This window comes from Manacus vitellinus, unplaced genomic scaffold (genome assembly GCF_001715985.3).
Source record: "Manacus vitellinus isolate BGI_N305 unplaced genomic scaffold, ASM171598v3 scaffold_5_pilon, whole genome shotgun sequence".
NCBI lineage: Eukaryota > Metazoa > Chordata > Aves > Passeriformes > Pipridae > Manacus > Manacus vitellinus.
In genome coordinates, this window is record NW_021940682.1 from 25,090,634 (window position 1) to 25,116,468 (window position 25,835).

Genomic DNA, 25,835 nt, shown 5'->3' on the forward strand with positions numbered 1-25,835 from the left:
GCTGCTCCACCGAGGCAATGAGTCTATGTGTATGAATTCTCCTAGAACAGTCACCACATGTAAGGAATGCAAATTATGTAGTTCTGTCCCTAGAATATTCATTTGCTCACTGAAAAGTTTTTCTTCCCCTTGAATTACTCATTCACAGTGTATGGATCAACCCATGTTAACATCAGATAAGGAATGCTATCCTGACCAAATTTAGCTATTTTGTACACAGTAAAATGATTTTGTAATGTGAACCACTGTGTAAAAAGAAAGAGGGGGGGAAAGTATTTTGAAAGATTTACATAAATTTCTTTTTTCTCTGCAGACTCTTTTTAGTGAAACAGCTGTAGCTTGGATTTCATTGTGTGACCTTGGTGCTTACTGTCAAGCCCTTCAAATAGCTGTTAGATTTGGCAAGATTAAAAGGTAAGTGGATTATTAAATGTTAAAGCAAATAAGAAAACAGAAACCTATGTATTTAGTAAGCATTGTTATTAAAATTATGTATTAAAATGACTGATATCTTCCATGGGAGAGGCTCTGAAATCTTTTTCAAAATGTATTGCTTTGCTTAATTTGTTCCTGGTAGTATCTAAGTCATAAGTTAAAAAAAAACCCAGCAACAAAACCTCTATATAGAGGAAATAGAGAAGTGGAATAGCAAATAAATTGTTCTCTTTATAACTTGATATCATTAAAGCAAGAATTCAAGTTTTCAAATCTAGATGTGACAGGATGGTAAATGAAAAGGGGTCTAAAATATCTGCTTCGTTTGTGGATTTACAACTTAAGCAAATGTAGTTCTCCCTTTCTTTTCTTTTGTTTGGGGATTTTAGTTGTTTGGTTGGGTTTTTTTTCTAAAGCAGAAAACAAAAACTGGGTAACCTTAACTGAAATAATCAAGTGACATAGAAAGAGTTATTTAAGCACAAGGCCAACAAAGCTGTCTTGTCAAAGCTTGGTCATTTACATGATGCTGAAAGTCTTTTGTGAAATAAGCCTCAGTAAAACCAGTTTCATCAAGTATACCTATTTTACTATTTTGCTAGACAGGTTAGAGAAAGCATATCTATTTGATCAGTCCTTTACACTAGATATAATATGTAAAATGCTTACTTAAAACATTAATTTGCTGAACTAAATTAATGCTGTATAAATCAGCATTTCTTTTATCTCTAAGAGAGACATTTTTCATCCTTTACATATTTGTGGGTCAGATATTGCCTCAAGGAGAAAGAAAGTTTATGAATAATTTAAAAATTACCATTTTTGCATCTGATGAGAGCAGTAAGAAGCGCTTTCAATGCTGGTTACATACTCCAGGGATTATTGCTTATTAAAAGAAGACTTTCCCTTGTACTGGGTTCCCCAGTACAAGAAAGTCAAGGATGTTTTAGAGAGGGTCCAGAGTAGGGCTACAAAAACAATCAGAGTACTGGAACTCCTGTCCTATGAAGACAGGCTAAGAGAGGTGGGGTTGTTCTGCCTGTAGAAGAAAAGCCTTGAGGGGGATGTTATCACAGCCTTTCAATATATAAAGGGATGATTATAAGAAAGGTGCAGAGAGCATTTAACCAACTCCTGTACTGGTAGAACAAGGGAAAATGATTTTTCACTGAAAGAGGATAGGTTTAGTTTGGGCATACTAAAAAAATTTTTTATGATATGGGTAGTGATACAGTGAAACAGGTTGCCAGAGAAGTTATACATGTCCCATCCCTGGAAGTGTTCAGGTTGGAGGAGGTTTTATGTAATCAGATTTAGTGAAAGATGTCCCTGCCCATGGCATATGGGTTGGATTAGAAAGTCTCTTAAGGTCCTTTCCAGTCCAAACTCTTCTATGATTCTATTGTGTGTCTGTAATAAATACTTTCTGGAAATAGAATTCATACTTGGAACTTTAGGGAATGTGACCAAATAAGCTTTTGTTTGAATCTCATAAACAAAGTAGAAATCATCATAATGAAATACTAAAACTTAGAATAATAAAAGTACTAATTGTGTATTAATATTAGCATCAATAAATTGAAAGACAGAAAAGTCTCTGGAGAAAAAAATACCCCTACTGTACCAAACTATTAGGAAATTGTAACCGCAGATCTAATATTATGATGATGCTAGTTAGTCCATTCAGATTACTGTAAATTGATTATTGCACTATACCTTTATAACTTTTTGAAGTACATGTTAATAACTTCTGTGAAAACTGAACCCATAAGCTAATAAGATGTCATTATGTACATTTATGGTTCAGATAAAGAGACCAAGTTAAAATGTGAAAAATAATTTATTGCATGAAGAAAAGGTAAGGATCACTTAGGAACCAAGCATATATTTAGTGTTAATAAGTATCATGAGTTATTCAGTCTCTAGTGGTTGTGGCCATCAATGCAGGGAATTTTTTAATGAGGTGATGGAGACATGTTTCTGCTCTGTATTATTTTTTTGAAACCTTTTCTGTCTATTAGTACTAGCTCATTCTTCAGAAAAAATGGTTTGTAAATACATTCTTAGTATTGTTAAAAATTTATTTTCTCCAGTAATTGAACTAAATAAGTCACTGTCAGTAATCTGATGACAAGCAGTTGTTTCTAGTCCATTGAATTTCACTTACACTTGATTTACTATTAGTGTATGAATAAAAAAAGTTATTATAATTTAACAGAGAAAACAATTTTCCTGAAATAATTGTCAATATAAGAATATTTTGGTAATATCAGTCTGGTACTTAATTGTCAGGAATATGAGACATACTTATTCAGGTGATGAATTTTGCTATTCAGTCTTTGTGCCTGATGAAACTAATTCCAATTCACGCTCTCTCTGGTCAAAAGAAGAAATATGACGAGTCTTTGTAACTTCAAATCATGCAGTTTTCCTGGTCTCCGACTATACATGATCTGTTTTATGTATCTGATGGTATTACATTGCACTGCATTTTGCATAAAATAACACTCTGTATCTATTGTAAACATAAATTCATCTTTTTGTTGAGCTCAGGAGTTAAACCTTTAAGAAAGAGGATTTGATATATGAAATCACTTTCTACTTTCTATTTTGATAGGTTTATATACAGTCACTAATAAAATCATCAACACCTATATCCATGTATTGTTGTATACACCAGAAAGGAAGATATACAAAGCAAAAATGTGCAATATATTTTAATTGATTGGCTATAAACTCTCTGATGCATTTCAGGAGGTGAAGATAGTGTTTCTTGATGTATTTCAGGAATAAATCCTTTATATCTGATTAAAACGCAGATGACCATCATAAACTATTGTAATCTGAAAGGGTTGATCTCCTGATGCAATCTTCCATAGGCTTCAGGTTCAGAGCTCAGAGGGAATTTGCTATGATTACTGAATGCAATTTGGGTGCAGATGCAATCTCCCAACTTAAAACTCCTTATGTAAAAGAAAACTCCTTTTTAATATTTCTGATTTTAGAAAAATTCTGTGACTTAATAATAAAATCATTGTTAATGATAATAAGTTATGGAAATGCTACTGAAAATCTGCATAAGAACAAATGAGAAATATGAATTATTCTGAGATCAGTATCTAATCTAATATTTCAAATCTTAAAGTACTAGTAATGGTAATTCAGTAGTTTTTAGTTCTTAGGTTGTTTACTTAATACATAAGGAGACATATAATAAGCCAGAACTTAGTGCAAATGGTTTAAAGACTTATTTCTCTGTGTTTTGTAGATCATCTCTAGATTTTAACAATTGCGGACTAGGATGTTGTATTATGGAATTGCCTTACAAGATTTGTTTATGGAAGTGAAATGATCCTAAAATCTCTTATTTCTGAACATGGTTCTTGGGCTGTAAGAACCTGAGAGTAGTTTGTAGAGACTTTATCCCTTTAGAACAACCAATAAATGTGAACTTTACCATACCAACACTTGTAAATTACTAGGGGGACAGACATTTTTTGGAGTAACAATCACTAGACAAAAGAGACTAAATATTATGTGTCAGAGAGAAAAAAAATGTTATCAAAAAGGTCATTTCCTGTCGCTGATAATGTCGGAACGGCCAAAGCGACACGAAAAAAGGTTCCAGCAAAATTTATTCCAAGAAAAAAGCAGGGACAGCCACCCGGGGCTGCTGCACAGCCCCTTAAGTACAGTTTTTGAACACACGTAATGCACACGGATAGGACAGTTCAAACTTTCACACCAGAATTCTTACAGCTAATAGGTGCATTTTCTAAACTCTACTTTCTCACCACAACTTTGCTCTTTCTCAAAACAGCCCAGTTCTTTCCCACAACAGTCCCGAGCACCTGCTCTTATTTTTCTCTCATGTTGATGTTCTTCCCAACCACTCTCATTCAAAACAGGTCCTTGTTCTCATGAGACAGTGCTCCTGTTCTCATGAGACAGTGTTCTCTGTTCCCACAGGACAGCTTCTTCAGGATGCATCAGTATGTTGTCAGGATCAGGGCCTCCATTTTCAGTCCTCTCTTTCAGTCCATCTCAGGGGTATACTTTGATCTGGTCAACATCTATTGCTTCGTCAGTATGTGCCAAGGTGCTGACAGACCCGCTGTCACCCCTGACAATTTCCTAATTAACAAATGTTGACTAAAGGGAGCATAGTTATTTTTAATATGTATATATTAATATGTACATATTCATTTGTAGCAAGAATATAAAACTTGCTCTTTCAGTAAAATATTGTACACAGTTTCTGCAAAACAAATTGTCTTATTTGATAGCTGGCATGAAATGCAGGTAACAACAATGGTTTGACATTGAGAAATTAAGCTCAGTTATTTAGTGGCAGGAAACTGCACTCAATGAGCAGAGAAAAATATATATAACTCTCAGTTTGTAAAGAACAGTATTATTCTATAAAATAGTTGCCTGTCAAATGGAGCTTTCTTTAACTTCTGTTATGGAAAAAAGTAATTGCATATTCAATTCACTCTCAGTTGATTTTTTGATAGGCTGAATGTCATCATATGGTAAAACAATTTCCAGAAAATTGTTATTTTTTAAAAGAATATCTGAATAATCCTGAAACTGCAAGATTATTTTTTTTTTAGGTCCCTGGATTTACATGGTCATGCTTATGGCATGCTCAGGTACTCTTCTTGCTAGAGTACTATACCCTTGACCACTAGAATTTCATATCTTAGACTGCTGGATTGAAGAGGTAATTAATATGGAAGAACTGACAGTAGATAAAGACAGTAACAGAAACATTCCTGAGGGTGAAAGAAATTAAAGACTAAATGATCGTAGAAATTTTGTTTTTAGAGTGTATTTTTTAGTGAGTACGTGTACTTTTTATAAATACTTCTATTGCAGATAGTAACTAAATACTAATACCTCTCCAAGAGGAGAGAACATCACGGGAAAACCTCTATGCAGAAGAAAAACCAAAGATCTAGAAAGTAAATTACAATTTTTTTTTCTTCTTCAAAAATGCAGAGAATAGGGTAGTGCTATTAATTTCTGTGACTGTGGAGAAAGAACATGATCTTCCTGGCCTTTAACTATTACATAGAAGTGAATTGGCAGTGGTTGTACAATTAGGTTAATGGCTGACTGTGATGGAAATTACAAAGACGGGGGAAATGTAATGGGTAAATTGTAACTGAATAATTTCTGATATATTAGAAGGGCTTTTGCCTAAAGAAGGTTAAGTTTACTAAATCCTGAATATGGTAAAACAATTGCCAGCATAATTGTCTAATAGTAATTTTTTCAGCTTTCTAGTCTGAACAAGAAACATTCTCTCTTCAGTTTGCATCTCCATAATTGTCACAGATTTGGTTCCCTGCTTTGCCTTTTAATATCTTTTTCACTCATTTTTTTTTTAATATTCTATTGCTGTTACAGTTGACTGTGTGCTCTCAGGTTCTATAAAGTAGACTGGAATTCTGTGGATTTGTCTATTTCCTAGTCCATTGTGTGGAGCTGTACAAAGAGGGAAGAAATCATAGATGTTTAAGCTCCTCTTAAGAAAGAGGTGACTTGCAGATCATCAACAGGTGCTTTTTGCCTACTGAGGAAATGGGAGCTTTCCTGTTGGTGCACTAAAAAGGTTTTTAAAATATGCAATAATAAAACATTCTTTTTTCTTTCTTAAAAAAATAATGCCCCTTAAAAAGCATAAAATATTTTTCAGGTTCTCTTGGTGTCTTTTCCCTCTTGTTTTTATCAGTGCCAGCAGTTGCAGATTAAATACTTGTAAAAGCAAAAACCTATTAATTGTTCTAAAATGCTGCTTTTTTCCTCCCCCTGATTTCAATATACAATTTCCATTAATATGAAGCATAAAAACAACTTATACATATATACATTTTTACATATATATAAAACCAAAAATGAGCTAATTTTATAGCAGTCATATAGCTGAGAAAATCCAATAACTCACTGGATAAACCGGTCCTTTTTCCGTGTTTCCTTTTTTATTCTCATCCGTATATTACTTTCAGCTCTGTTGCTCGATAATGTGCTCATCTGATCCCTTCATGAATTAAATCCACCTGGTAAGCTTAGATCACACCATAGGGGGAAAAAGAAATAAAAGATTTCCTGCATACTCAGATCTCAGAGGGGTCACTCTAACAACAGAATTGAGGAGGTAACACTCCATGGTAGGAGGAAGGGAGGAAGAACAGGAAAGAAGTAAGAATTGCTCCTTTTACAAAAAGCATTAATGGCAAACATATTTAACACTGGAATACACTGCAAATAAGTTGGTTGGAGCTTTTTGTTAGGTTGGTAGGTTTTTGTTTTGTTGGTTGTTTTTTTGTTGTTTGTTTGCTCGTTTCTCTGGATTTTTTTTCCCAACCTTTTGTCAAACAAATATAGTTAGCTTCAAGGTTTGATTAAGTGGCCTTTCCTGAAACTCCAGCTATTCTAATAGTCTAGAAACAATCTACAATTTCACAGCTTTATATTGTGACTATTGTTTAAGTCAGGATTGTTTTTACAGAAAAAATAAAAATAATTAATATATTTCATTTTTTTTCTAGTATTAATGCATTTCTTCATGTGTGATGGAAATGTGCTACTGGTTAAGAATAGCAAATAATATGCTCATTAAGCCACTAGATATATACATTACTGGAAATTTCTGTCTCAGACAAAACTATACTGCTTTTTTTTACTTGAATGTTTACTGAAAGTCTAAAAATAACATTGAGCACTTTTTTTTATAATTGGTTGTTACTTCACAATCTTTCAGTTGTCTTCATGATCATTCCTATTTTATCAAGATATATTGGTAAAAATGGAATCTGGGAAGTGGAGGAGATATTGATTGTGAAACATTCTGTGCGAGCAAATAAGAAATTCAGATGTTAGCATGTCTGTAATGGTATGCTTCTCTGATTACTTAAAAACAAAGACCACTACCAACATCATCATCACTTGTCCACAACGATTTTGAAGTTCTTGAAGGTTTGGCACCAGGGAAGTTCTCATTATTATTTTAATTAAAATAGATATTACTAGTTCAATAGTAATACTTATTTAGTAAAGTATTACTAAATTTAATTTTGTAATTTGTCTGAACCTTGATATGTGTTATGTTTATATTATGCTTTGTCATTTTAATTTACAAAAGTTCTTCCTCTATTATTCTAATTTCTGAAATATATTCACACTTAGTTCTGAAAAGGACACAAAGATTTTATGCAAAAAAATAGATCATTGAAATCTGCATTCATTTTAAATAGTTGATAAAACTGAATCCTACTCAAGTCATGACTTTTAATTAATAAAGTATGTTTTAGTAATGTTTTAACACTAGATAAAACTCCAGTAGAAAAGCAGCATTAGAGTTTTCAGAGTTTTTTGATTAATATATATATAAAATTTTCAGTCTTCTTTCATTGCTGGGAGAAATTTTCTTTGGAAGTCATTGAACTTAGTTTAGAAATGTCATCTTGTATTTAAAACAATAAGGCTTAACAATGTGACATGAAAATGGGGCTTCCAGGAGACCTGACATCTGAACTTGCAAAAATTTCATTTGGATCAGAACATGGAAACAAATTTGTAAATTAGGAAGAAATATAAAAAAAAACAACCCAGCCACTCAAGAGAAACAAAAAAACCCAAAATAAACAAACACCAAATGAATGAATAAACAAACAAATAAAAAACCTACCAAATCAAAATAACCCATCACAGTGTTCGAAAAGAACTGGGCTCCAGAATCCACAATACTTGTACGTTGACTGAAGTCTAACTGACTGGGCTTTGTGCATTGTGATTGACAAGCTGTCTTAAAGTTAAACATGGTAATTTTCTGATGTATTATATTGGTTAGTCGCCAGCAAACGTCGAAGAGCTAGTGACCATCAAATGGTAAACTGATTAAACATTTTAAGATTACAAGAACATTTTGTCTGTGCCAGCTTCTGCACCTCTCTGTAACAGTTTTAAAGGGAAGAGCTACTTGGAATATTTTTTTTAAATATGAACAACCTCACATTTTCTCACAGAAAGAACAATATCTCTCAAAAAATATTTTAGGAGCTGATATAAGAAGTTTCCTACGTAAGGGCAGTATTAGCTGTTTAACTGTCAGGAATATCCTACTTTTATTTAATCTGTTCTAAGGAACTGACTGTTAGTATGCTTCAATATCCTTGTGCTTGGTTTTTGTTTGGGATTTTTGGGAGTTTTTAATTTTCTGAACCTTTTTAATCCAGCACATTTGTTCTTGTTCTATTAATCTCAGTTATAGAGAAGGCCACTTTTTTTTTTACTCCTTGGCCTATGATGTGTTTGAAAATCATTTTATCTTCTTGCAGTTTTCTGGTAAGAAGGTAAACCAGACCAACTTTCATCATATGATTTGCAGGTGAAGGATTTATTTTTTTCCTATTACTTTTCTCTAACCTCTTTCTATTTAGTATTTATTTTAGTATTTTAGAGAGCGGTTCTGAAAAAACTAGGCTTAACGCCTTTCCAATCACAACCAAAGTAAAGTAATTGTTTTCACACATTTTCCTGTTCCACACACCCCCCTTCATACAGCTCTATATCGTCTTCAGAAATCACTAAAGATAAAGAAGTAATTTGCCAGCTTGTATTTATACGGTTAATTATTTCTGTGTCAGGTATAGAAGTTCACTCACATAATTTGTGTGTAAATGCATGTATCCCTAGTAAAAAACATTCTAATGTCTGTGTGTTTGTCCTAGTGTGTACTTGATGACCTCCATTGTTTTGAGTTGTCAGGAAATGAGATATTTTTTATTACACTATGCAAGTCATTTTTTAAAATATTTAACAGAACTAGACCCACAACAAACTCTACTTGACACATCATCCACTTCAAGAGGGTTTTCATCAGTGTGGGTTATTCCAGCAAGCGCTACCTGAAAAGAACACTAGGAATATGTCCAGAGAAAGTTTCACTGTGTCTGGAAGGCCAGATTGGACGGGTCTTTGAGCAGCCCAATCTAGGGAATGGCATTCCTGCCCATGGCAGAGGGGTTGGAAGCAGATGAAAGTTCTCAGATTGGAACCCAGACAATTCTATGATTCTGTGAATATCCCTATGTTTAATTTAATTCTGCTGTTTTTTCTATCACTGTCTCACCAAAAAGAGTTTCCTGTGAATGAGATTTGTCTTGTAGAATTAGAGCATGGGAACCTACAGTGCAACAGTCTTCATGTGTTCCAGATGCTATCCAAGTAGTGCAGAGTAGTTCATTTAGAACCAAAGTATTTGTATAGGACTTGAAAATATCTGAAATATTCTTTTTAGAGCTTAAGTACAAATTTTTCAAGCTTGACTTCAGGAAATAAACAAGAAAAAATATGCAATTTGTGCTCATTAAAACTGGATCATGTTTGAAGAACAGTCACAAATCATTAAGAGAAAAGTCATCTAATTGAAGACAAAGGTGATATACAGATCAATGTGTTTGTCCTTTATCACAACATCTCACCCTACTTAAAATCAGAGGTTTGCAAAATCGACAGTCCTTAATACAATTATCTAAAAGACAAGATGATTGAATTGAACTTTGCCAGTTCAATTGTTTATAAGTCTGTGTAAAAATACTTTATCAAATTGAGAAATTACTTCTAGGCCAAAAAAAACCCCAATGAAATAAGCTTAAATTCAGTCATCTACTTGAAGCTTCACTTTTACCTTAAAGCAGAAGAAGAGAGAAAAGGAGAATACTTCAACATTTATATAAACAAGTATTAAAATTTCTATCCTAAACAATGGATTAGCTTGATATTGTAAATTAAAAAAGCACTCTACAAATATTTTTGTCTTCTACAGTTTGCGTTAATCTACTATTCCTTGAAATTCTTTTTGACTGCCAAAACGGAAATCCCAAAAATTTGCACAGCATGATTAAAACCTATGAAGTTTCCAGGCTTCTACATCTTTTACACAGTCCCAATAAAAGCATCGTTCACTTAATAAATCCTTCTTATAAGCTTCTTATATCTCTTCTCCAATATACACATGCAATTTTCTACAATTTAAAAAATATGTACGCAAAGACAAGAGGTTTATAATTACTGTCTTATATTCTTTATAATGAATTTATATGAACATTATATTATATTCTAGAGAATGAATAGCATGGTTTACAGTTCATGGCAGGACAAACACTTTTCACATGAGTGTTGGAGAACATTTTTATATTAATTCAGACAAAATTTCTCACATACTTTAGCCACAATTTAGTACCTTTATGACTATCTAAATTATCTGGTCTGGAGCAAAATGATACTTTATACAAGTATACTTTATCACAGTCATGCACAATAAAATCTATTGCTAAAAATATAATTTTTTTCTACAAAATATTTGTTTATAGTCCATATGACTGTTAGTACATGACAGAAAGGAAAAATATTGTAAAACTGTAGAGCGTCAGCACCGCATATTATTGCCAGATTGGCTGAAAGCCATTCAGCCTACACTGACAACATATAAGAATATATTATTATGGTACCAGGTGATGTTTACACAATTACCAGATGTGCCTAGGATTTGCTCCAGAGTTAAGGCTTCAATGTATATGAAAATAATTGAGTGCATGTTTCTTTCTTGAGCCCTGAATACAGAATTAATCACAACAAGATGACCCATTACCTCACAGATACAACAATCACTTGAAAGATAGACTCTCTAAATCAATTCCCACAGAAGGTAAAACTTTTCAGACTGTAGTCCTTTCTCAGCTGTGGTACCTGTAGTGAGGCAATATGTTTGTCATTTAACTTGGTGCTATCAACAGTTGTTCTGAGAAAGAAAATATTCCAAATAAATCTGCTTATATACTCTGAAGAAAAGTATTACCTTTTGACAGAAAAACAATGGTTAAAAAAGTCTTGTACGTAAGCATGATGAATACTAAGTACTTTTCTGCATTTACTGTTTAACATAGATTTTATCCAGTGTTGTTGGCCCAAAGGATTCATAGATTTCTGTATTTCTCTTGTGAAAAGAGTGTTGAAAGACTACTCATTAACCCATACGTGTATGAAAAAAAAAGAAAAAAGGACACAGTTATTCCCCCCTCTTTATTATTTTTTTAGTTGTGAATCTCTCTGTCTCCTCCTATCAATAACTCCAATCTACTGAATTTAGTCAGAGCAAAAATATTTATCACCTTCAAATTTAAACATTTATTTCCACTGTTTTCAATCCCCTGCTGACACAGTATGATGTATTTCTTTCACAGCAGATTCTGCAGACACTCAGATTTTGTGCTTGTGGCTACGTAATACAGAACCTGATGAGATGTCTGTTTTGCTTTGGCTCTATTTAACCCATTACTCTTAAATGCAAATTAGCTGATAATATATGGAGATGAAACCACAACAGTACAATTCCTTGGTTAAAAATGGTTTAATATTATTTACAAGTTTAGTGTGTTAGGAATTTAATTTTGTATGTATTACTCTCTGTAAGAGATATGTCAGGAAGACTTGTCTCTTAATAAACACAAAGACTACAGATATCGATTTTATTAACCATTTGGATAATTAAATATGTATTAGATATTTCATTGAGAGAATATATTTTGAATAGTCTCCAGCTATTCTCTCAGTTCTGAGTTCCCCAGTATGAGAGATATATGGAGGCACTGAACAGAGCGAAGCAAAGAATCACAAAGACTGGAGCATCTCTCCTATGAGGAAAGGCTTAGGAAGCTGGAGCAATTTAGTCTGGAGAAGACAAGGCTCAAGAAAGGTCTTGGTCTTAAGTGTCTGAATATGCAAAAGAAGGGTGTAAAGAAGACAGTGACAAGACAGGAGACGAAAGACACAAACTACAGCACTTAAGGTGCACCTTGAATATCAGAAAACGTTTTTACTGTGAAGATGACCGAACACTGGCAGAGATTGACCAGAGTGGCTGTGGAGTCTTCTTCCGGTCAAAAACTGCCTGGATGTGGTCCTGGGCAACTGGGTCTAGGTAGCCATGCTTGAGCAAGGGGTTAGACTAAATGACCTCCAGAGGTGCCTTCCAACCTCAATCAGTCTGTGATTCTGTGATTTTGTGATTATGTGTTTTCAGCTATTTTCACTTAGTGCTATTTTTTCTGCTACAAAATTACTTGCTTTGGAGAAAAATAAGTAGTCAGTGTTCAGGCTGTCCTTTATCAGTACTTACAAATACAAGGAAATCCTCAATGGTCATGACCAATGCTCTCTTCTAAGCACTTCTATTGTCATTTTTGTTACAACTTGTGCTGTAATATAATAGAACTGATTAATTTGTCTATTGTGTCCTTACTGCTCTGGACTTCTCATTCATTCACTTTGGAAAAACACCATGTTTGGCATTTCTCTTTATTTAAAAAATATCTTGTAAATGAAAAAAATAGTCTAAAACTGCAAACAATGATATACTATTGATACAATCCACACACGAAGCAGTGTTTATATTTTAGCTTAAAAGTGCATTAGTTAGAAAACTCTTACAGTTAATTTTGGTAAAAAAAAAGCAATAGTGTCATAAAATTGAGGGTCATTTGGTTTAATACTACCTTTTACTAAATCACTGATATGTTATTATCCTATTGCAAAAATCAATTACCATAGTAGCTCTTTAGTCTTCATAGCATTTTTATGCTTCTTGTTCAAGTAAATGACACAAAAAAAAAAAAAAGGAAAAAGTTTTTGCCTACAGATAATATTTGTGTGACCTGCATCAGTTTATTTTATGGCATTTTTTGGAGTCGTAACGATCTACCAAAAGGAGTGTGGGGTGACTCATCAAAACCTGAATCCAAACTGTTTGAAATCCATACATATTTTGTGCCAGACATAGCAAAGGTCTTCCATACTTTTTTGTGATGCATACTTTAGTTATATTTTTTGTTATTTTATGCAATTTATATTGAAAACAAACATCCAAAGGATTTTCAACCCATGTGATCATAAAATGGAATCTGAATTGTTCTGTGTTTACACAATAAAAAATTGCTTAACTATTTTTTACTTTCTTTTATGCTTCTAGACATAGCTCATAATACAAACAAGGAATAATTTCATGGACCTATAAAAAAAACCCACAGAAAACACCAATGCACACCATCCTGTCTTACTGAGACATTGATCTTCTTAGTTGCCTGCACACTGAGAAACTGCTTTACAATAGTGTTTACTAGGAGTATTTTTCTGTAACCTTTTGACATTTCCCACTTTTTACAAGCTGCAGCATAAATTTTTGCTTACCATTCCCCTTTATTTCCAATGCATTATTAATACCAGAATATTGCAATCTTCTCTGTCACCATAGCAGAAACGAAAAATACTGTTGCTTCACAAGTAAATAAATCAATATCTCTTCTCTGAAAATAAAATGAAATGTCTCTGAATATTTAAAATTCTCACATGATATGATGTATTTTTTTCTTTGAGTGATTCTTACCACTATGTATGACTGTTGATTGTTCCTTTATTGGAACAAAGGCAATATTTTAGTGAATAAGAAATTATATGAAAGAAGTTCACTACAGATGGTTTTGCAAGAAAATACACTAATCTAAAGTGGAATATTCCCAAAGAATTTGTTTATGTATGTGCTTGCATTTCTTGATGCCTTAATAGCAACTTCAATGGAAAGCTTCCAAAGGATTAATTGCTTGGTTTTGCACAAGTTCTTTATTTATCATCATTAAAAGTCTTGTTTGAAAGAGTTTTTTCGTGGTGTAATATATCATTTACTGAAGTTCTCTTTCTAGCCAAGTGACAAAAGGAATATATTAGATGTTATGCTGTCTAATTACATGGCTTGATTTTAGCAATCATTTCCAATTTGCTGGGCTCCAGACACAGGAAGATAGAGGAGTAGAATACTGTAGCTCAAAGCTTATGACTCTTCTCACCAGAGCTATATCTAAGATAAAACTGTTGGGAGAATGCATTTAGTACAAAACTTCTGCTGAAAATAATTAAGTCATTGGAGAGATTTTCTAGATTGCCCAGGTTGGGGGAGAAAATCATTAAAGAAACGAACATATCACATAATATTTGCTTTGAATAATAGTAGTATGTCATATTTATGTCATAAATTCTAATCTATTCAAAACTGGTATTGGAGGCAATTGAACTGTTCAAATGTAGATCATTATATTTAGATTATTTTACAGAATACATTTCTTACCACATTTTTATCAAGATTTCCCTGCAAGTAGTAGCAACAATGTTAACTGTAAGATAATTAGAGCCAGAATTAGTATGCAAAACACAATCAGAACTCAATTTTTCTTATAAAATATGAACACTAATACTTTCTTCTATATATGGTGGAATTATTGACTTCCTACATTAATTAAATTTCTGCCATTTTAATAAACTTCTCATGTAATTTATTAAAATTGCTACTCCTTTTAATCCTTTTTGAGAATGTAACAAATAAAAGGCTAATTTTTAGATTAGTCTGCTTTTCTATAGATATAATTATTTCTCACTACCAGTTTTTCTAGTGTGGAGACATTAATAAATTAAGTAAAAAATAATTGACGCAGTTAAAACATCAGTTGCAGTATTGTCACTTCAGGCTTTTTAATCTGAAAAAATATATAGTTACTCATTTTCATAAAAATTTGCATACAATGTAGTGAAGAAATTAATAGAGTTAATTTTTGTTAAAGAGCAGAAGACTAGAATTCTACTTTATTGTATTATTTTTTTTTCATTTCTAGCCTTTACAAACAAGTACTTTAGATGAACTAATATGAAGTTAGCTCATATTCTCAATCTTGTAAATACTTCCATTCACACAGATCATGTCTACATATTTATGTTAACACAACTTGTTTCCAAAAGTCTTTTTCTGGTTAATCTCTCCACCTTACTCCTGAGTGGGCTTATTGGAATTTTTCAAAGTCCTGTCTTCACTTGAACATGGCTACTCTGGATGAAAGAGAAAGGGTGGAGTTTTGGTAGCTGAAAGCAAGCTTTGAGGAGACATAAGGACAATTTAGACTAAAGGGCAGGAATCCCATTAGGAAAAAATGGCTGCACGTATAGAAGGAAATGGGCAAATTCCTTAGGGAAATGGAATTCTCAAAAATCTTTCCAAAATCAACACTGAAGGCAGCATTTTCCCTGAGGTTAACAAGGCAGCAACTGTATGATAATGTCAAAAGGATCGCCATAGTAAATTGAAACAATCTCATGTTCTCTTCTCAACAATGTTTGTGTATGCTGAGATTAGAAAACATTCTAGTTATGCGGTGATACTTATAAAGTATCCATATAAGACTCCATATGAAGCAGCAGAGAATAATTTGGGTTGAAAAGGAGCTTCGAAGTTTATCTAGACCAATCCACCTGCCATGGGCAGGGACAGCTTTCACTAGAACACATCATCCACTGGACACCTTCAACAATATTTTATTAGGCTGTAATTCACTTTTAACTTGAGCTAAAGTAAGGTAACAGGCACATAGGAGCACTTGTGACACCAAAATATTCATAAGCTGATATATTTATAAAATACATGCAAATACAGGAGGAAAAACACTTCATCTATATACATTTGATTTAAATCTGCAAGGTTTCATTCTCTAAAGTCAATTAATTTGTGATAAAGGCTTTTCTGACACACATTTCACCACAAATCCTGTCTTTTTATGTATCTCATGTCTCAGATGAAACCAGATACTCTTTTCTTCTACTGGAGGAAGTCAGTTTTCACAGCTTACATACATTTTGGAGTCCTCTAGAGAAACATAGAGATATAATTTCACACTTTGCTGCCAACCTAGTATATTTCTTTTCTCTCCCAAGTATATTTTCTTCTATATCTTTTGGAAGAAAGAACTGTGTCAGGCCCAATTAAGCCTTGCTCCATGGTTTTAGGTATTAAAAAAAAAATGTTCCTTTGTCACAACAGATGTCAGCTGCTGATCTTGATTTTAATTTAACAATTGCTTGACTCAACAAGTGGTCCTCCATAAGCACACTGTACCTTTCAGTATAAAGTGTCTACATTCACTGTATTTTATATCAGTCTGAACATTAAGTGCATTTGTAACAAGTTTTTAAATGGGCTTGAAACAGATAGGCTATTAATATGCAACACATAATATAATCAATACTTGGGATATTGGCTATCCTGAGTCATATATGGTATCTCTATATTTAAGAAGCATTAAAGTAGAAAACTCATTAAGTTCCTGGGGGGGAAAAAAATTAAAAATAGATGTTTTTAAAAGACACCTAATTAGTGTGGTAGATGACAGTTTTTACTTTCCATCCCTTTCACGATATGACTGTTGTCTGCTAATATCTTATTTTTACAAAATCAGAGATACACAAGCAGAATCTAAAAATGTAGTAATCGTACCCTTTGGAGAATGTCAAAATACATACTTAGCCAAGATTTAAGGACACAGATTCTTCTAAACCTAAAATTCAATATTAAACCTCTTAAAAACTACTACTTTAAATAAAAAATTGATTATTCTTGTTTATTTTAAAGGCATAGGTATCTAAGGTGGACTTTAGACACATATTTCCCTAGGCTTTTAAGAATGCACATTAGCTCCTGCTGGAAAAGGGAATGTTCATTTTCCTTAGGTCAGTACTAAAGATCTTTCTCCTTGGGCATATGGAAAAATAATTTGACTTTCTAGTTTTATATTTTATTATTTCTACTTTTTGGAATGAGTTCAGGTTCTGTTGTAAAATTATAATGAGTGATTGGGCAAAACATAATGGATATTGTCTTCTTAGGTCTTGCAGACTTATGTGGAATATATCATATTTAGAATTTCTGTAAGAGAATCAGACCTGTTTGACACCAGTATTGTATCACCAAGGATTTTAGAATGCCACAGACTACCCTGGATATAGTACAGTTTTAAGTAAATTATTGTGCTGGTTTAAAGGTAAACTGGCAGGGGAAATGAACCCAACTTAAAAGAGATTATAAATCAGAATAACAATTTAATAAAAATAATACAATAAATAAAATTACACAGACAAAAAATTGGTTTTAACCCACAAAACCCAGATGTATAACCCAGCACCCTGGGGCATGAACAGAGTGGTGTTTGTTGGGCCACCCTCCCCGTGCTGAGCCCCACGTGGTCCCCCTGAGTCCAAAAGTAAAAGGAGAGGGGAAAACCTGTTGGTGAGAGTGGTGTTGCAGTCTGGTCGAGGGTGGTGATCACAGTCTGGTTGGGAGTGCTCTTGCAGTCTGGTCAAGAGTGATGATTGCAGTTCGGTTGACAGTGGTAGTTGTGGTCCGGTTGAGAGTGGTGGTCTCAGTCTGCTTGAAAGTGGTGGTCACAGTCCAGTCCAAGTTCCAGTCCTTCTCTGGATCCCATGAGCAATACAGAAGTCCCAAGATCCCAAGATTATATATCCTCAGGTTCAGGCAGGAATGCCCAGTACCTCCCTCAGGGTGGGGAGTTCCACAATGGGTGTGAGGACAGGAGCATCCTCCTATCTCACAGGTCTCTTAACACCCAGTTTATAGCCTGAGGTGTCAGGCATGCTCTGGGCAGCTGCTGTAAATGGTCTATTGTTAACAGCTTCTGGGAAATGGCATGGAAGATTATAGAACACACAGTGTTGGGTTACACCTACATAGTGATGAGCTGATCCCAGCTGTTCTAACTAGGGCAATTATCACAGACAAAAATATTTAAGCCATATACATCTCCAAAATGCTACTACTCCTTTTGTATAACATTGCAGTGCATTCTTTGTGGGAATAATCTTATTCCAAACAGAATAGTGCAGTTGAGATGGACTGTGCACACTGAGCCTTCTGACAATCATCTGCACTCTATCGTGTATCCTCTGACCTTTGCATAATCTTTCATTTTTCTGTCTCTGACATTTTTTAGGTAATATCTGAAATCATTCATTACAAATGGTGGGAATACTACACACAGAATGTTATATTCATTTGTTTTTTCATGTAAACATAAATAATCTTGTCATCCTTGTATGTTGGGGGGGGAGATTACAAGATAGGTTGTCTGTTTCGCTAGCAATTTAGACAGAAATATCTTTGGGAAATGACATTTAATAACCATGTAAATAAAATATTATTTGGCTCTAAGATAAATCTCTGGGTGAAGGGTAATTTAACAAACTGAAGGGAACATTTTATTTAAATCTCTTACTTTCTACAAAGGCTCTTTAAAATATCCAAACTTCTTTCAGAAATTCAGGTACCAAAATGTTCCGATTTATTCTCATATACTATTTTTATTTTTTCTGAAATACAGAGGATGTTACTGCAAGTAGCAATAAGCTCTTTCTTAGGCAACTGCATCATATTAAAGCTCTTGGGCACGGGTCAGCCAGGGTTGAGCACGCAGCACTGCCTCACATGCAACCTCAGTGTTTTGTGAACTCATTTGTTTTTCTAACGCCTTCAGAAACAAGATCTGGACAGCAGTATAAACATCATTCAAGCTGGTAAGGAAATGACTTTGCAAGGTTTTTCTCAGGAAAATAAAAAGATTTTGCAAGGCAATGGCAATTTTTTTCCCTTTTTCCTCATTTATATTCCAATCCCCTCAGCCTTACTTTGACCATTCCAAAAGGAGAGAGTAAAGCATTGTTTTCTTAAATATATAGTGGGAGCCCAGCATGAGGTGAGCTGAAAATAGTCTGATCAAAACTTGAAATAAAAACTGAAGATATTTGAAGTTTGATACATTTAACCTTCCTTTTACTCCTTAAGAACAAAGAAAATTAAAAGATGCTTTCTTCCCCACTGTTGTATAAACAGAAATGGGCAGGCTCTAGCCCTAATTTACAGAAAAATCACAAAAGAGAAAAACTAAATATGTTAGATGAATGGGGAAACAAATAAAAGCAGCTACTTCATGAGAACCTCATGAAGTTTAACAAGTCCAAGTGCAGGATGCTTCACCTGGATGAGGGCAATCTCAGACATTCGTACAGACTGGAGAAGAATTCACTGAGAGCAGCTCTGCAGAGAAGGACTTGGGTGTACTTGTGGATGAAAACCTGAACGAAAGCCAAGAGTTTGTACTCACAACCCAGAAAGACGATTTTATCTTGGGATGCCTCAAAAGCAACATGGCCAGCAGGTCGAGTGAGGTGATTCTGCCCCTCTGCTCTGACCTCGTGAGACTCTATTTGTGGCACTGTGTCCTCAGCACAAGAAAGATGTAGACCTCTTAGAGGAGGTCCAGAAGAGGACCTTGAACATGATCAGAGGGGTGGAGCAACTCTCCTATGAAAATAGGCTGAGGGAGTTGGGTTTGTTCAGCCTGGAGAAGAGACCTCATTGTGGCCTTCCAGTACCTAAAGGGGGACAATGAAAGAAGAGGGACAGCAACTTTTTACACAGGCAGATAGTGATAGGACTAGGGGGAGTGATTTTGAAATAGAAGAGATTTAGGTTAGATTTTAGGAAGAAATTCTTTACTCAGAGGGTAGCAAGACATTGGAGCAGGTTTCCCAGAGAAGTAATGGATGCTCAACCCTGGAAGCCTTCCAGGTCAGGTTGGATGAAGGCCCTGATGGGCTTTGAATGGTTTCCAGCCAATTTCATGCTGTAAGACACATATGTAACAGGAAACTAATGTTCCACATAAAGAATACTTTTTAAAGTATAAATTACTAGCATATTAAGAATTGCTGAAAAAGTGACATACTGATTACATAGAAGTACATAATAATCTATTTTTCATCTAGAAAAATAACTCAGATTTTCTGAAGTCATGCACAAATTGCACTTCCTACACTGTCAATAACCAATTGGGCCCAGCAGAAAAAAACCCCAAACCACCAAACACTTGACATATGACAAAAAAAATCAGGTTTTCTTTATTGTGATTCATACCTAGAGGGTAATTATTATCATTCATTGCAAGGAGTTCTGTATTTTAAGCATGTTATTTAGACTCCCCTGTGTATTTTAAACCCATTTAGGTTCATCTGTTTGCACCACATATATATCCTACCTGCATCACTAAAAGGAAAAACTTTTATAAAAAGTGTTTTTAAAGTAATCCTTTTCAAGTCATGATGCATTTTTTTGAAGTTATACAAAGTTAGTGTTTGTGATTAATCAGACTATGCAAAAATACATTCAGTAATTGTATGCTATACGGATTCTAGCTCAATCACTGTTTCTAAGTCAAATAATTATTTTTATGTATATATTCCTCATCTATCAGTTTAATTCAGACTTTACACGAGCCTCCTTCATCTCAAAAGTGAATAAGCATCAGTTACCATAAGTGTATATGTCAGACCAATTTAGGACATCTTAATTATTTGTGTGTTAGAAAGTATTGCCAATATTTCATAAACTTATTTCTCCATTTAGATTTCAAAAGATGAGTTACTTCAATGAATTTCATGTGCAACAAATGTGCCATTGGACTTTTTCTATACTTTGCCGTATATCATTGACTTTTATGTAAATGTTTTCCTGATATGAAAAAATTCTTGCAAGTGTTGTTCTTGGTGTTAATACAGCCCCAGAGTGTGCTTTTGTAGCGGGTCTAGCGGGTCCATTTTCATCCTCACTTACTGGGTTGCTCTCTGTGAAGGGTGGGCTTCTCCCTGTGAAGGGTGGGCTTTTTGCACGTGAACAGATTGCCTTTGAATGAAACTAACAGTAAGATCTAATCAATGAGTGGCCAGAATCTTCCAGAATCTATCAGCACACATGTGCTAACAGAAAGTTTTGAAAACATCAGGCTGTCAGTCCACACTATAGAGTACTTCTTGTGTGATACAAAATATGGCTTATACATTTTTATATTTCCTATTGCAATTTCCTTAGTGACTCCTCTTGTTTTTTCTGTATCAATCCAGTCTTCCTCTTGTCTCTGTATTCTTTTTGTCTTTACATGCCCTGTTTTCAGTTGCCTCTTCTTCGAGGGATCAGTTGTCCCTGATCTCTTCTTTCAATGTCTCAGAAGATCCAATGTGGTGCCACTCAGGACTCTAAGGAAATGGCCTAGTTCATCAATCTTTACCAAAAGACTAAAGGCATTGATGTGCAGCTACATTCCTCTCATCCCATTTAGTCTCTTCGAGACTGAGATTATTCCTTACAATTCTAGGTACCCTGACTCCTTGCAGATTATGTGGATCTCTGAACATATAGCTCCTGAGAAAACTGGGTCCTTACTCTTCTGGTTTGAATAGAAAGTTTTATCACATCTTCCCAGATACTGTGCATGACATATCTGGCACCCACAATCAAGAAGATACTGAGAATGTTGATGTCTGATCTCTTATGTGAAGCCACTTTGCACTCAGGCAACCAAAGCCATGTTTTACAGCCATGTGGTATGCAAAGAAATATCATCATACTGTCTATCATCATCTGGCTATAGTCAGTGTTGCTGGAGTGTAGTGTCTCCACTATACAAGTTGATATCTGAGTGCTGAAAATGTTTCTGTCTTGCTGAGAAAGGTGTCAGCATCTCCTTTGATTATGGGGCAGAGTTACAGAATTCAGCTGTTATGCATTCTCCCTGGGAAGCCTCACAAACTGTCACTTATGCAGTCATGGATATCCTGGAGTAGGAACACCATTGAAATTTGGAACTTGTAAACACCATGCCTACACCATGAAAGCACAGAAGAGATGAGATATGAGAAGAGATATGTTTCCTGTATTTGGATGATGTCAGCAATATTTTTCATGCACATTATCAATGAGAAAGCTTGAAATGTGTCCTCTTCAACTAATCATTCATTAATTCATAGCTATTGAGGGATTATGAGCTCCACTTAGGCATGTCTTCTCTAAATGTAAAAGCTCCTGAAAAGGCTTCTATAAAACAGGGTTCTGAAAAATTGTATAAAACAACTATGGCAGAAGGCTTCAGCCATTCCATTTGCATCTGAAGGTTCAAGAGCTGGCACAGACTGTTACTTTACAATGAAGAGGAAATTACGCCAGCCTGCTGATGAAGTTTTCCCCAGGGATCGGTCTCTAGTTATAAAAGGGACAAATCTGCTAGCAAAGCAAAGACTCTCAAAAATTACTATGTGTATCTTTCTCTTCCATTAAAAGTATATTCAGGAAGATCAGATCAAATCATCCAACTGCTACAACCACAATAACAAAGTTTCATGCCACTCACACAGAAATTCATGCACACACAATGAAAGCTTGTTTTGTTAGTGATGGGTCTCAGAGACAGGAAGAGGTTCAGGTAACAAGATCAACAACATAACTCATGGCACAGCAGGAACAGAAACAAGCTGGAAATAGATATGGAAAGAGAACTAAGGTTTGGTTTCATGTCTAAAACCTAACACAAGGACAAGTATCAGTAGAAGTGTTGAATGAATAATATGATGCAAATCATTAGGGGACCTGCAGTCCAGAATATACATATTGGTGGAATAGTTGTCCTTCCTGCTGCTTCAAACCCTATATGTAGTGAGGATGTTCAGAGGAGAAGCCCAGGCTAATTTTAGTCCAAAGTAGGCATATTGAGGTAAGAGTCCTCTGCATCAGCAAATCGTTAGTCAACTCCTATTGTTGACTAGGATCAACAGTAGCAGCATTACTTGCTGTTTTCTACATAGCTTTCCATGTTTATCAGTGCTGTGGAATACATCTGGTGCAGTAGGTCGGTTTGCAAGCTGCAGTTCAAGATGCAGATTGAGATGCAGATTGAACTCTGGGTGGGACCTGTGAACTGCCAACTCTTTGCATAATAAAGGGCATAAAGACCGGTGGTGCCAGTGAGCTGGATGAACACTGAGAGGAGACTAAGACTTGGGAGGAACCATGACACTTGTGTGAGGGTAAACTGTAAGGGTATAAAAGCCCAGGGGTTCCTTTGTTGGGGGTCCCTCCTCAGAGGCACCAACTATGGCTGTGTCTGTGTTACTGCACTGTGAATAAATAAGTGTCTTTAAGGAACGAGACATCTGTCAACTCTGCTGTGGGACACTTGGGGTCAAATGGGTCAGAAAACCCAGTCTGACTGTGTGTGAGTGGGGTGTGCAGGAATCAAGCGGGACCTTTGTTGGGTCACTGGAGCTGCTGTGAAGAAACTTTTGTCTCAGCAGTGAAAGTCTTTGGCGTTGGTAGTGTGACTGCCAGAGTCTCATGAATGGTCAGACTGGGAAGTTTCCTTAACAAGAGCTGTGGCTAGACTCACATAGGTTATTTTTAGGCATGTTTTTTCTCATGGTTTGAACTGTCTGCCACATCTGTTTTGCACATCCACAGTCTTCAGGCACAGAGTGTCTTATATGTAGTTAGTCCTTGATTTTTGTGCCATGAAACTGGAAAAAATGCTACAACTTGTGTACGTGTTCCAGTGGCTGTCTCCTTTCCAGTCACTCATTCCAGCTTCACCCTTGTCATCTCTGCTCTAGTTCGGTCTCATTTGCTTCCTGATGACTAACTGAACAGAGGGTGGGAAATGGATGTGTGAGGAAGCATGTGTGCCTGCATGTACATTATAAGGGAGAAAGTAGGTTGAGGTGAGATAAACTACAGTTAAAATTTTTTTATTTGTTTTACATTATGTTTTAGATGCATCATAGAAAGAAGAAAGCGGAAATATATATATACATTTTTCTTTTAATTTTCTTTATAAAGGTAATGTAGAGGGCAGGAATACAATTGACATAGTTGACAATAGTACAGGAACAACTTTGTCATCTGGGATAAAAAAGGCACAAGAAGTTTGGTGGAAAAAGAGACAAACATTGTATGCTGTTAGTCTTGCAAAAATTCATTAATGTAGTGAAAAATAAGACTCATTATGTATAAGAGACTTCTCTCAATGTGCATAGAGACCTGAAAATAGTTACAGAAGGAAGAGCTCATACCTAACATTAGTATCACGCGAGTGTTTTAGAAACAACTAAGAAGCATAATGAGGAAATGAAGGAAAAAAATATGTGTATCTAGAGGACATTTGTGGTGTTACTGTTTCTCTAATTTTTTGTAGTTTAATTCCTTAAATTGCTCTTTCTGGCTTTCATTTAAACTGTGGTCTGCTCCCCTTGTCTAGTTCAACAGATTACAACCTTTACAACAGAAAAAGCAACTTTTCAGGAACTGGCAACTTTTCAGGAACCAGAGAGCTTCAACTAATTTACATAATCATTTACATGAAAATACTTGAAGTTTGCACCAGCTTGTCTTCTTCCTTACTCCACACTTGGAATAAATAAGGTTTGAATAGATCAACAAGCTTACCTTCTCATGGTTTCAGAACTATTTAAATTCTTTTTAAATTTTATTTAGGTTTATTTTGTATTTCTTCAAGACTGGACGTACTTCTGGGCTTCACGTTCGGTCTTAACCATCATATTTCAAATCCCTGAGCATCCATATCTTGCTTTGACTGACTGAAAAGGAATTTATTTAATACCTCAGAAAATCCATCATGTCTACCCTCTATCAGATAGGTTTTTTTATTAGAAGTCTTCAATTTTAACACTGTACTTTCAACATGTATTCTTTTTCTTTTATTTCACTATTATGCTGAAATTTTTCTCTTAAATTGGATCCACTCCATTTAGTGAAACTAATGTGAATTATTTAAATGCACTAAATTAATCTCCCTTAAACTAATCTATTGTAGTCAAGAAAAAAGAATTTGCTGCTCTTATGACACCATTTTATTACTGATTGATTTTGTACCTAAATATGAAAAGTTTGCAAATAAGAAAATCCCTGTAACTTCAGCTAGTGACATTATTATAGGAAAGTTAATTAAATGATATTGCAAAGAGTGCCTTTTTATTAATGAAGTAATTTTTTTTCCTTCTCAGGAAGTAGAGAAGTCAGCTTAAAGAAAGGAGACTCTATAGCTGTGAATTCCGTATTTATTTTTTTATAGAAAAGAAAAAATGCAAACAAACAAAAAACAACCACTCTTAAATTTTCAAAATTTAGTTTTAAGGGATACCAGAGCCCTTCAGTGGGTGTCCAAGAACATGATTTTGATTTGCAATCATAATTAGAACTTTTTTTGTGTGTGATAGGATTGCCTACTACTCTTCTTGTTTCAAAGTTCAAAAATAGAAAAAATATTTTTTTTGTTTTTTCCTCATTTTATTTCTTCGGATATGAGTGTATTTTTGTTTTCAGAAACATTCACATCACAGTAGCCTTGGAATAATATACAACAGAAATAAAAATAGAATAGAATAAAAAAATCAGAATACCAATAGAGTACTGATGCAGGTGTAAATGTCACCAGCTACCTTTAAACAAGATCCAAATTTCAAGATGTGAAAAACTGCAATAATAGTCTACAAAATTTTGGCAATATATCTGATCTATTCGCAGCTTGCTAAGGAGAAATAAGCATAACATATTCTTAAGAACACATTTCTGTGTTACAAAAGCCTCCTTAGTTCCAGTCCATTACGATTTT

At 34.6% G+C, this 25,835-nt stretch overlaps 1 protein-coding gene across 1 annotated transcript in view; it reads left to right on the forward strand.

The window, feature by feature from the left end:
- The first annotated feature begins 343 nt into the window (after positions 1-343).
- Positions 344-25,835, forward strand: part of MGAT4C (MGAT4 family member C) — a 252,703-nt gene continuing 227,211 nt past the window's right edge. The window contains exon 1 of the mRNA XM_008925477.2: positions 344-414. The gene's annotated coding sequence lies outside the window, so the exon portion shown is untranslated. The remainder of the gene's footprint in view (positions 415-25,835) is intronic.